Below are 13622 nucleotides of genomic sequence, written 5' to 3' on the forward strand. Positions count from 1 at the left end.
TACAGAGAAATTATTCTTGTTTGAAATGCTATGGTGTCAAAGAAATGTCGGATCATATTGGTCACCTATCGGAAATTGAAATAGACACATGTTAAAATTACTACGACCATACTGTAAAACTTCCAATGGTTACAGTAATTTGTGATCCCTGGTTGAAAATCCTAATTGAAAAGAATTGAAAAGCGATCAATCCATGGAAACTGTATATCTATATATACAAATGAAAGAATTGAAATTATTGAAAAGAATTCGAATTCCATCATTTTTAATGCTTTTTAATCAGTATTTTTAACCAGAGAAAATAAAAAATAATTAATAGTTGTCTCGTTAATATAAATAGAAAAAATAAAATAAATTATCGTGGAAAAGAAAAAAAATGATTTGTAGATTTAAAAAATATTAGCTGTTGAAACATATGTTCCTAAATTTACCCTTTATACTTTATACTATATATATCTTACTCTTTAAAATCTTCCTTTTGACCTCAATATTTTTATTTTTCTTGTTTAAATATAGCCAGTAATAAAAAAGTCTGCTAAAAAAAAAAGAAATAAATAAAACAGGAGATGAATAGAAAAAAATTTGAGTTAAATATTTTTATTATATAAAAAAAAAAACGAATTAATTTCGTTTTTAAATAAAAGCTACAGTATTAAAATTTATATTTTGAAATAATTATACTCATAATAGACATAATATGACAAGACAGTATGCTGGGGAATTCTATTCTTGGCTCCTAATTTCACGGTTCAATCTACATGTAATATGTGAGATATATATCTCTACGTATAACCCTTTACCTCGTCTACTCAACATCAATTCAACCCTTAATACCACGTTGAGAACATAACCTATTTGCAAGATATTGATCAGCTTTCCATATACTCGATTACCAGTTGATTATAACGTTATGTACAACACTAGTCTCTATACGTACTTGATGACGATCTAAATCACTAAATTACTCCTAGCTACTAGCCAAAATTCGTTACACATTCAAGCGATTAAACGACAATTAATGAGAACTTCTACCACTAGATGGCTCTATACATTCATAAATTATTTAGATTTCTCGCATGTGCTACTCATACAGATTAAATACTTATAAACTTTTGAAGCCGTAACTATCAGCATTGTGCTGGAACCCTGTCAGACAAAAGTTCGAGAGGGGAGAGTCTGCCTTCAGGCAACGTTCTCTTACTCATTCGGGGATGCCGGTGATTGTCTGGGAGTCTAAGGAGAAGTGGTTTCTTGCGATCAAGTCTTTAGCAGTCTATACATGTGATGATCCTCATCACATGTTTATATATGTATATAGTGCCCTAAAGCGTCTGCAAAATATTACACTCTGGAGGAGGGTCCGGGACGCGACTAGCCAATCGGTCAAGCGATATAATATTATTTTTTAGCCTTGTTAAATATTTCAGAATAATAATTTAGATAATTGGTATTTTATAAAATGTATCTCGAAAAAAAAATTTTTAATCCAAATTATTGATTGAAAAATGTTATTTTCACATCAACCATAAAATAGTCTTTAACTAAAAAAATTTTTTTATATTTTTAAATATAGATTTTAGGTCCTTCTAAATTTTTAATTCTATTCACCAACACTTTTATTAATGTGATCAGCAAATAAAATTTTTTTATGCATGATGCATTTAATCAAAATTTTAATTACGAAAACGTCTAAAAAAATTATGTATTTTAGTAATAAAAAATAATTTTATGTTTAAAATAATTTAACATACACATGAATGACAACAGCAAAAATTTTATTTTTTTATGGGAAAATTATTTATTGATTTGAGTTTAAATAAAATTTGCACAGCATTATTATTTGAAATTTCTTTGTTTAACCGTAAAATAAAAAATAATGAAAGTAATGTTCTTTAGTCACGCGTGCTTTACATTAACAATTTACTATAGTTATCTTTCTGTGATATTTAAAAAATATAAAGTAATGAATAACCATTTGAAATATTTAGTGGATAGTGAAGTAAATCTACATGTATTATATACGTGTATATTATCCATACGTTCCCTAACATAATCTTAGGGGTGAAGTTTTATATGCTTGTATGTTACTTCCAATCTGACTGACTTATGTCGTAGTTTATGTGATGTGTGACGTGGTGTATGTGTATATATGTGGATATATACTAAAGACCGATCGAACAAAACGAAACAAAAGACAGCCTTCAATTATTATATGTCGTGGTTGACTTATACGATATATATTACATATTTATAATTCATATATCACAGATATATAACCAATGGCATATATTTACAAAACCTACTTCCGCAATCACCCGATCCAATCCTCATATCAGTAATGTATATAAATACATAAATATAAATAAAATGTATAAATTTAAAGAGAATATTTTTGGTTGAAATAAATCAAGTAAACAGGAGACTTTTCGCCAATTCTTTTACCGTGTCTTATATGCAATTTTTTATCTCCACGAAATGGCACTTAACGAGCTGCTGGCGGACCACTTTTTCTACACGTATTCACCGCCCGGACGTTCCTTTACTCGTTGACTTGTTGTGCAAAAGAATACGAGGAAGACGAAAAAAATGAAAAGTAAAAAAAAAATTAAGAAACGATACTGAGATCACGAAATATTAAGAACGCAAAAAAAAAAAAAATAAGAATAATAATAATAATAATAATGGAGATGTTAATATATTCGTGGTGAAAATTTATAAATAAATTTCTCTAAACGGTTTATATTTATTGGTAAAAATTAAAAATTTCTATTTATATCTATAACTAGATTTATTAACGCGATAAAAGTGAAATCGAAATCCAAGGACGTGTATATAAAATTTTTGCCGTATATACTAAAAGATAAAAGTTAAATAAAAACAACGAATGGAAAATAACGAGGACTCTTTTATATCGGCTTTTTTTTGTTATTTTCTTTGGTATTTCAAGTTTTATATTTAGCATGATTTTGTTATTATTTATGTTATTATTATATTTTATAACGTTAAATTATATTTTTGGGATATTAAAGTCAACTTTGCGTAAAAACTTAACGCTTGGGAACCAATATATATGTTACCGCGATACTGGTCGAGTAATCAATTTTTTCTTGTTTTAATTAATCTATAAATAATTCCCCACAGTTCAGCGGTTGAGTCTTCGCCATTTACCTTCCCGCTAATTTATTCATTCGTAATTTAATTTGTATTTAATTTATTATTCATGAATATTAATTTTTCATCCAATATTTTTGATACTTGATAAAATTTTTTATTTTTTATTTCTAATTTGTTCTTACGCAAACATTATAATGCAAATGTCTTTAAATTTAATGAACAATAAGGAAAAATTAAAACACTTGTGGGTCAAAGAACGACATACAATAGGTATAACAAAATAGCTGCGACTTTAGTACAGAATTATACATGAACATCATAAATGCGCGTGACCGAATCGATATCGAAATGTTCTCCAACCGTTAAATCAAATCAAAAGAATCATACAATACTATAAAACTTGCTATCTTTTATACACATCCAATATTCTTACAGGCTTGCTGCTAAAAGACGCACATCTTTTAAAATACCAAATTTTAATAAATCCAACTTTGAGAAATCCTACATCGTAACAGTGATCAAGCTTTGGGATGAAATACCGAGTGATATTGTAAATTCTAGTAATTTAGAAGTCTTTAAAAGTAAAATGTTTAATTACTTCTTAAATCTAGAAAATTAGTTTGGACCTCACTTTGTTCTAGGTTGAGCCTTTCTATTACAATATTAAAATTATTAGTTTAATCGAATTAATCTATTGAAATCAAATCAAGTGAGCTCTGTCACGCTGTATTCCTTTGTAATATTTCAGTTTTTTACATTATTTTATATTATTTTATTGTATCTTAAATATTTACTGTTCCTTTGAAAGAAATATCCTACTATGTCCATATTATGTACTCACGTTTATAATACTATATAATTATTCGTATATAATCAATTTGTAATTGAAATTGCCATTTGGCCTGTGCTTTGGCATAAAATAAACAAAATCTAAATCTAAATCTAAATATTCATTTAGCACATATTTATCATTTACTATACACTTATTTACATCAGCTGTATCTTTAATATATTTTATCATGTACTAATATAAATGTATATATACTCCTTTTTTCTTTTGTTTATAATTAAAATGATATTGATAATTCGCGAGACTTTACATTCTCCAGAGGGCTATGACCTTATCTTTAATCACTCTACTATCTTGTAAATTAACAAAATTTAAAAATTCAAACAAGTACTAAGTAATTATAGTTCATAAAATTATCAACTAATCCTATCAACTTCAAATTTCAATAACAATTTTATATTTTTTAAAATTTATGTGATCCTGAAGTTTGCAGACAATTAATAATTAATCGATTTTTTATTTTTAACAAATTCAATTTGAGAAAAGACAAAATTAAACATATGCACATGTAAAAAATTAAAAAAACTATAGGTGCCATTTTTTAAAATAATTTTATTTCTATAATTTATCGTTTAAAAAAAAAATCCAAAAATTATTACCTCAGTTAATTTCAGTATCATAAAATTAATTAATATTTTTGAAAGAAAAAAAAGTAAAATAGTCAATTATTTTCTAGCTGATTTCATATTTTACTTCGAAATTTTTATTACAGTATATACATACACTGTAAAAAATCGGAAGGAAATTTACAGTGATTACGGTTTTTATTTTAATCCAGATTCACTCGTCACTCGGAGTTTTGAAAAAAAAAAAAAAAAAAAAAAAAATCACTCTGCTTCCGGAGTAAATAGGGAGTTTATTTTTTCATCTATAGTATATGTATTAAAAATTATCATTGAAAAGAATTTATAAATAATTATTTTACTAAATGTAAGTGGTAAAATATATAATCAATTTTGTATTTACACAGAATCCTAGTCTAAAATAATTTTTTGCGAAATTATTAGTTCAATTAATACGCGGCTGATAAAAAAAATAAATAAAAATGTATTTTTTCACTAAATATGAGTTATGTATTCACGAGTATAACAAAATAATTAGAAATAAGAAAACAAATGAACCAATGAGTATTTCAAAAGGGTAAAAAAAATCAACGGTTTGATTAGATGGGTACGCATTAGTGACATCTCGGGGAATATTGTCAACAATCAAAATTACAAGCCGTCGACACCGCGTCCTCGGCAATCCGCACAACAGGTGTTCGCGACGAAGCCATTTCCCTCAGTCCGTTTTAACGACCCACCGACGACGTTAAGCGAGGTCGCACGAGCCCCGGGACCGACGACCCCTTGTGTACTTATATTCGTTCACTCTTTATATTATTACATACTTTACTCTTACTTATGGCTACCTCATAATGTTGTATTGGTTTTTCATACATCACATAATATAATATTACATATACTTTTACAGTCAGTTCAAATATTTTTTAAATATTTAATAATTTTTCAATTAAGAAAATTGGTTTTGATATTTAATTTAAATTGAGACGAGTACTATCGATTTGAGTATAAAATATTAAAATATGTTTCTTCAACTGAATATCGCCAGAAATTTTAATAATTATTTTTTTCAGCGTAAAGCCACATGTGTTTAAAAATAGTATTTTAGAAATTAAATTCAGTCATTAGATAATTTAATTATATTGATATATTTTGTTATTTATATATTAAATATAAGTGATCCTGAAGTTAGAAGACAGTTAACAATTTTTGGAGTTTCTCTTTTCACTGAATTAATTACAAAAAAAGAAAAAAAAAAGAAAAGAATATGAATGTGTAGAAAATTAAAAAAACTACAGGTGCAATTTTTTGAAATATTTTTTTCTATAATTGATAGTTTCTAAAAAAAATCAAAAAATTATTAGACGCCAGCTAACTTGAGTATCGTACAATATGAGTGTGTATGTAACTGACAACTGGCAATTTTTTTTAATTTTAGAAAAACCAAGTAAAATGAAAGTATAGAATAAAAATTAAAAAATGCAAATTTAGATAATTGAGAAATCAGTGCATTTTTTAAAATTTCATTATTTAAATTTATTCATTTATTTGTTTAAAATTTAGAAATTGTCTCATGTTTGCTCTAAAACTATAAATAAGTAGAGTAAATAATTTAAAACGTAATATTTATAAAAAATGCACTCATTAATTTCAAAATTTTTAAATGCGCATTTTTTAAAATTTTATTTTAATAATTATTTACGCTATTTATTAATAATTTTAAATTTGTCTGATGTCTGCTACATTCACACTCATAAAATATAATATTTAGATTCATGAAAATAATTTTTTTATCATATCAATATATATATATATTAAAGAAAAGTGATTAATATATTTATTTTTTATGTATAAAAAAAAGTTAAATCGTAAATTGTTAAGAACGACCTTCCAAATATAATATTTCAACAACAAACGATGATTGCGCATGTACCGCGAGTCCCCTCATCATACAATTACTCTTTCAAAGACCAAGATTACTCTTAAGAATTCAAAGATGATGTTATAACTCGAGTATGTTAATAAATTAACGTCATTATATATTAAAACGAGGGAAATTTTACCTTGGACTCTGGTCTTGATCTAAAAAAAATAAATATCACACAGCATCCGAGTAAATAAACATAAATCTCACACAAATAAACATGAAATTATAAAATCAGCGTTTTAAATTTTTAAAATATCAACAAAACTTAAATTTTGCTATTTAAATCTCAAAACCAAAGAAAAATATATATATATATATATTCATCACTTAAGACATACGAGCACAATTGTCACGACTCGATCAATGATCAAATCACCCGATTGCAAACTGTCTTGACCAACAAAACTGTCATCAGTTGTTACATATATATATTTATATGTAAATATATATAAATATATCTTACACACTTTTACATCAACAGATACACGCGATAGTAAGATAACATATGTACGTCACATCAGTGTTAACACTTACACAAATTCACCGTACGAGTTATAAAGCGTCATTTCAAACTGACTCCGTTTTAATTTTTTATACCTTCTAATGGTAGCGACCATTAATAATCAATTAGAAATAAAATTAAATTAAATGATTGAGTGATTTATTGAATTATCGTTAAGATAATTATTGTTATTATTTATTACAATGAAAAAAAAAAATAGTAACGATAATAATAATAAAAAACGCGATATCAATAAGACGTAAATATAAACATTTCCATACGCGTGACGAACAAGAACTGAGGAGTCATATCTGTTTCTGGTAGAACTTTCGCGCCCCGACGATTAGAGCGCCACGGTACGGACGCGGTTGGTAACATTAAATATTCTATTTTTAGATGTTTCGCATTGTTGCGTCCACGTTGTGTATTATTTTGCTTGTGTATATTACATGAATCTATATAATACTACTCTACATATATGTACTACCTCTTTCCTTTCACCTCTTGCCACCTCTTACCTCTTTTCTACTCCGTTACGCCAGTATGCAATGTATGTGATGGTACTGTACAGTGGTTCTGTCGGTTACAATCAGGTCGTGTGCATGGTGTGCAAGTGGTTTTAAACAGAGGACACTATATTAAACATTATTATGATTTAACATGAAAGATTTAACAGAAATTACATAATAAGATTTTTTTAATGATAGGGGAAAACTTCTAAGAACTTGTTTTAGTATAGTTAAAGAGGCAAAACGAATCACCTAAAATTTCTTATTAATTAAAATTATGAAGGGCAGAATTTTTTTTATTTGTAAATAAAGCAACGCGAAAAAATTATCAATTAAATTAATTAGTTTAATTAGTTTAGTGTCATAATTTATAGTTAAAATAAATTTCATTTTGATAAGATTGAACCAAATAACAGATTTGTGATCGATTTTTTAACCTTTTCACCAATAATGGCAATAAATGTATCATCATGTTCTCATCTTCACATTTTTGAACGGCAAAGGTAAATTTTGTAGTTAAGTGATCTTTGTAACATATGCCTATAACATATGAAATATAGCCACCATGGTTTTTTATCATGTAGTAAGTAGATATATATATATATATATAAATAACATGCACGGCTTGAAAAATAATAAAAAATACGTGATTCACGAATCAGAGTTTTATTTTAGCATAAATATGGTCATTCTCTCTACCAGCCAAAGGGTTACAACTGCGGTTTCAAGTAACAAAATCTCAAAAATGATTGACCTTGTAAGCGAACCTCGAAACTTCCCGCTGTTTACGAGCTCAGAGAGCGCGGAAACGGTATTATAAATAAACTTTTCAGCTCTTCAAGCTCAAAAAACGCCTAGACAGAATGAACATAGATTTTGTTGAAAACAAGTAGTTTTTGTCCGACGATATATTTGAAACAAATCGACCGATTTTCACGTGCTCTAAGGGAATCAAAAGAGATTGTTGAGATTTAGATTTGATCCAACTAAGAAACAAATTGGTCGACTCACAAGTTATGTAGCAAAAAACCAAACATACACACACACGCTCGCGCGCGAGCGCGGACAAACAGATGGTCATCTCGAAATAGTGAAAATATAATACACTGTAAAAAATTTACAACAAATTTTACTATGGATGCATTGTAACACCGGACCATAAGAAAACTAATACAAAATTTACAAGTGTCCCATAGCAAACGGTATGCGCAGACGACACGATTGGGACCTATGCGCATACGTTTACTATAGTACACTTGTAAATTTTGTACCAGTTTTCTTATGGTCCGGGATTACAATGCAACCATAGTAAAATTTAATGGGAATTTTTCACAGTGTAGTTTCCTAGGACTTCAAAATGTCAACATCTGATGAAAACTCGATTTTTGAAAATTGGACTAAAACCAATAACTCCCTGTTTTAAAAAAATTTTCCATTTCCATAGCAGGAAGTTCAAAAAATATATAAGTAAATTTAATTTTATGAAATAAATTAGAATAAAAGAGATTATTTCAAGATTTATGGAGGCCGATTTCGCTCGGTGTTTAGATTTTTTTTATGATTAAGTCATATTGATACTTGATATTTATTTGGGGGCTAAAAATAAAACAGCAGAACTAGTAAAGTAATTCACACTATTGGCATTTCGTTCTCAAGATGCCCGTTTTGCTCCTCACTCCTCTCCTAATTATTATTATTATTATTATTATTATTATTATTATTATTATTATTATTATTATTATTATTATTATTCTTGTAATTATGGATAAAGTTGAAATAGAAGGTATTTTAATTATACTCGATGTTTCGTTAATGGCTTTGTTATTTTTTTTCTGAGTTAATGTTTTTGAAATTATTATTTTTCTGGTTTAATTCTGGGCACAAGTAAAGGAATCAATAATTTACTTCAGTGGTAGGAGTATAAATTTTAGAAGTCAAGATACCGAGATCAATAAAACGAAATTGTATTGAAAATATTTTAGTTAAGTTATCTATTAATAATATTTATTAATACTTTATAATAATAAAGTATCAATAAATATTATTAATAGATGTATTTATACAACAATGTAAATATGATGACGTGGTTGAAACAAAAATATATAGGTCATATAACTAATGACATTATATTTTTTTATTTGTTTATAGTGTTATCGGGCATCAATGTTTTTTTAATAATTTTTTTTCCATTTAGTCGTCATAGCTGAATATTATTACTGTGACAAAAAAATTATCAACGTTTATATTTTAAAATAATGATGAAATATATGTATTGTATGTTGTAACTTTTCATGCCTATACTGTATATCAATTATATATTTTAGATGATAAGTAATATTGTTTCAAGAGTTTGATAAATTTAAATATATGAAAATATAAAATATTTATGTTAAACCTATTATTACAATAATATTATTGTAAGCTATTATTTTCATTCAAATAAATTTTCTATAAAATGGTTTCTAATCAAATAAATTGTATTTTTATTTTTATCAAGTGTCAATTAATTAAAGGAGTTATTTTATAAATCAATTTTTCATCAATAAAAGATCACAACAAAATTTTCATCATATTCAATATAAATTTACTCAATAAAAAAATATTTAAATGTAAAGATGTTAAATGGACATAAAGTTGGTCAACAAATTTTTACGCAGTTGATAGCACCGACAGTTAACTGTTACCATTGCAAGTATAACAATTAGTTTATCGCGTTAATTTATTAATTATTTATTTTTTAATTTATAACACTTGTTAGTAAGTAAAAGAAATGTAAACTAGGCCTCTTGAAATATAAATATCAATATAATGTGAATTTTTAACTAATTTTATTTTATATCCTGAAAATATATCATAGTCATGAAAAAGATTTTAAATGGGAGTTAAAATGCGCTTTCAATTTTGTCACCTTCCTTCTCTACTTAAGAAAATAATTAAATGAAAAAAAAATTTCCATTAAGGGAGGGTGGGGGAGAGTGGGCCCCATGGGACAGATTGGGCCCCTCAAAATTTTCTATACGTCAATAAATTCAGACGGATAATAAGTTTATTGAAATTTCTTATAAAATGAGGGATAAAATAGACCACCAAAATTGATCATTAAATATAATTTATCAAGAAAGTTGAAGATAGGGGAGCCTGGGAAACGACGGCCCCTTTAAGCCGGTTTTTTCTTTTTGTGGCTTTTAACCATCATAATTGTTTATTTGCCGTCTATTTCGAATAAATCAGTCGAAATTTTGCAAAAAATCGAAAAAAAAAAACATTTTTTCTGGGTCACGACGGCCCCCTTCCTAGAAAATTATAAAAAAAAAATTTTTTTTATTTTCCGTCAAGTTATGATCTCTATAATGTTTTTATTATATTTTAGGTCAATAAGTTATATGTGGGGCAAAATGGACCATTCGAAAAAAATTGTAACAAGAAATAAACAACTTTGTAGTTACAAATTTTTTTCCGAGTGGTCCATTTTACCCCACATATCATATATTTGCCTAGAATATGATAAAAACATTACAGAGGTCATAACTTGACGGAAAATTTTAAAAAATCAATCTTTTACCTAATTTTTGAGAGGGGCCCACTCTGCCCGTGATTTTCGATTTTTTAATTTTAATCGACGCAGCATAATGAAGTGAAAATAAGTATCAAAGGTCTAAAAATAAGTAAACGCAATGAAAAAATTAATGATATTATAATTATTTATATTAAGGGGCCCACTCTGCCCCACCCCCCTACTAAATGTAATAAAAATAAATAAAAAAAAATTCTGCAATTGCTTCTATTATTCTATTGAATTCTAAAAATAATAAGTATGAAAAAATATTCCATTGTTTGGAAAAAAAGAAACATACAAAATAATATTATTGTAGTGGATTAAAAAAAAATGTTTATCGAAAAGTCTGTAGGATGTTTGCATATCCGAGATCATTACACCGGAAGTATATTTATCATAACCAGACAAGGATAAAAAACAAAGTCAAATTATTTATTCACACACATATATATCTACAATATATATATATATATATATATATATATATATATATATATATATATATATATATATATATTAGACTGAATCAAAAAAATTGATTATTTTTTTTTTCCCAAAAATTATACGGAAAATATCGTTCGAGATAACGAAAAAAAAATACTGTTAAAGTTTGAGCTCTCGATATTAATATGAACAACCACCTCATGGCAATTTTCGATTTGTCATTCAAACAACATAGGAAAATTTTTTTTTTTAAATTGGAATTTTATTACATACCAAGGAATCAGTGTATTGGAAAAATCAATAAGCCTTTTAGTTATTTGCATTTAAATGCTAATTCCTTCCGAGAAATCGTATTCTAGTCGATTTTATTTGCTTACTTTTGAATGCAAATAACGAAAAAACTTTAAAAAATTTCGGAAACTTTGTTGCAGATCATTTGTAGGAAATGAAATGATCTACAAAAAGGTCCTACAACATTTTAAGATAAGTCTGATAGTTTCGCCAAAAAAAGTCAAATAATACTCAAATATACTATGAATCCAAGTTTGACCCCGAATAACTTTTGAAAAATTAAATTTATCGAAAAATGATAAGAGACCTTTTCTGTAGGGCATCCAATTTTTAACAAAAATATTTATTAATTTTTCCGATACACTGATTCTTTGGTGAATGATAAAATTCCAAACTTTAAAAAAATTTTTTCCCTTGTTATTTAAAGAGAAATCGAAAATTGGCATGAGGTCGCGATTAATATTAATATTAAAAGCTGAAACTTTAACAAGTATTTTTTTTTTCGTCATCTTGAACAATAATTTCCATATAATTTTGAAAAAAAAATAGTCGATTTTTTTTAATCAGTCTAATATATATTATGGAGTATTAAATTGAATTGTACGACCAATTAAATAATTTATCAGTTACTAAACCCTTGTATTATAACGTAACTTATTAATTAATGATTACGCGTTATCGTATGCCATTGAAATAGAAAAGGGAGAACAACAAAAAAGGAAACAAGGAGAATAAACCATTGTCTTTGTTATTATAATGTAGGGTATAAAAATAGACTACTAACTCGATGTTTTTGCTCACGCTAACCTACGGACAATTACGTCCACGAAGAATGAACACCCCTAAAACGCCCCCTCATTGATCTGTTTTTCATGACATTGCTAAAGCTTCCTTTACTTTAGTCTACAATTTATTTAGGTTTAGTAAAGTCGACTAAGATACTTTTTTTCCATGATTTTTTTTGCAAATATGGTAATATAAATTATGACAGCCAGACTGTATTACATATTTTCATGTATATTTATATAAAAATTGTCTATGACAGTGAATATTATATAAAAATAAAGGTGCTAATGCAAAATTAAAAAAAAAAGCATTTAAGTACTTAAACAGTCTGTACACACATTAAAATTCTATTTATAACTCGCTCGATAAATAGCATTTATTTTTAGCAAGTAATTTACCTGTAGTAATTTATTCTCATGCTTCAATTCTTATAAGCCAAGAAATATTAATTTATTTTTGTTAAAACTTGTTCTGTCCTTCCTTTATTATTTTTTTAGTTATTGCTATTAACCCTATTACGCTTCCGTAACTCTTCAACATCAGACATCGGTAGAAAAACTTCACTTACCTGAAACAGAAAAAAAAATATATGGAATAATAATAAAAGAGGTTATTGTATGAGATAAAATAAATGTTGTTTGCTGGAGAGGGTAACTTTCACTTTCAGTTGTTTGAATTAAAAATGATAAATAAAATATAAATACGAGAGTTAATTTCAATAATTAATATGGATATTACTTAAATTAAGAATAATATAACATATAATTATATGTATTTATATCGTCAATAAGAATGATTGAATTATATTTAAAATAATTTTAGATATACATCTATTTTAAATCGTCAGTTAATTACGACTTTGTTATGTTACGTATCTACTATGGTTATTTAAAGGATACTATGTAAGACTATTTTAGTAAAAATAAGTTGCAAAACCGGTACATTGATAGGATAAAATTATCACATCAGTATTACGTTGGTGGTCATAATATAGTTATAAAATAAACTTGTTGTTATTTTCATTGATATTACATCATAATTTATAATTTATAAATTTAGTAAATTATGTATATTGATGTC

The 13622-nt window shown here is 26.5% G+C and overlaps 1 protein-coding gene across 5 annotated transcripts in view; it reads right to left on the minus strand.

Annotated features, from left to right (window-relative positions):
- The window catches only part of LOC103571873 (histone deacetylase 4), a 116483-nt gene that overhangs the window by 57147 nt on the left and 45714 nt on the right, over window positions 1–13622 (minus strand). For 2 of the 5 annotated variants that reach the window (XM_014441300.2, XM_053737239.1), the window contains exon 1: window positions 6591–7234. The exons of the other annotated variants lie outside the window; for them this stretch is intronic. The gene's annotated coding sequence lies outside the window, so the exon portion shown is untranslated. Of the gene's footprint in view, window positions 1–6590; window positions 7235–13622 lie in introns of those variants that run through there. 5 annotated transcript variants of the gene reach the window in all.

This window comes from Microplitis demolitor, chromosome 3 (assembly GCF_026212275.2).
Source record: "Microplitis demolitor isolate Queensland-Clemson2020A chromosome 3, iyMicDemo2.1a, whole genome shotgun sequence".
NCBI classification, from domain to species: domain Eukaryota; kingdom Metazoa; phylum Arthropoda; class Insecta; order Hymenoptera; family Braconidae; genus Microplitis; species Microplitis demolitor.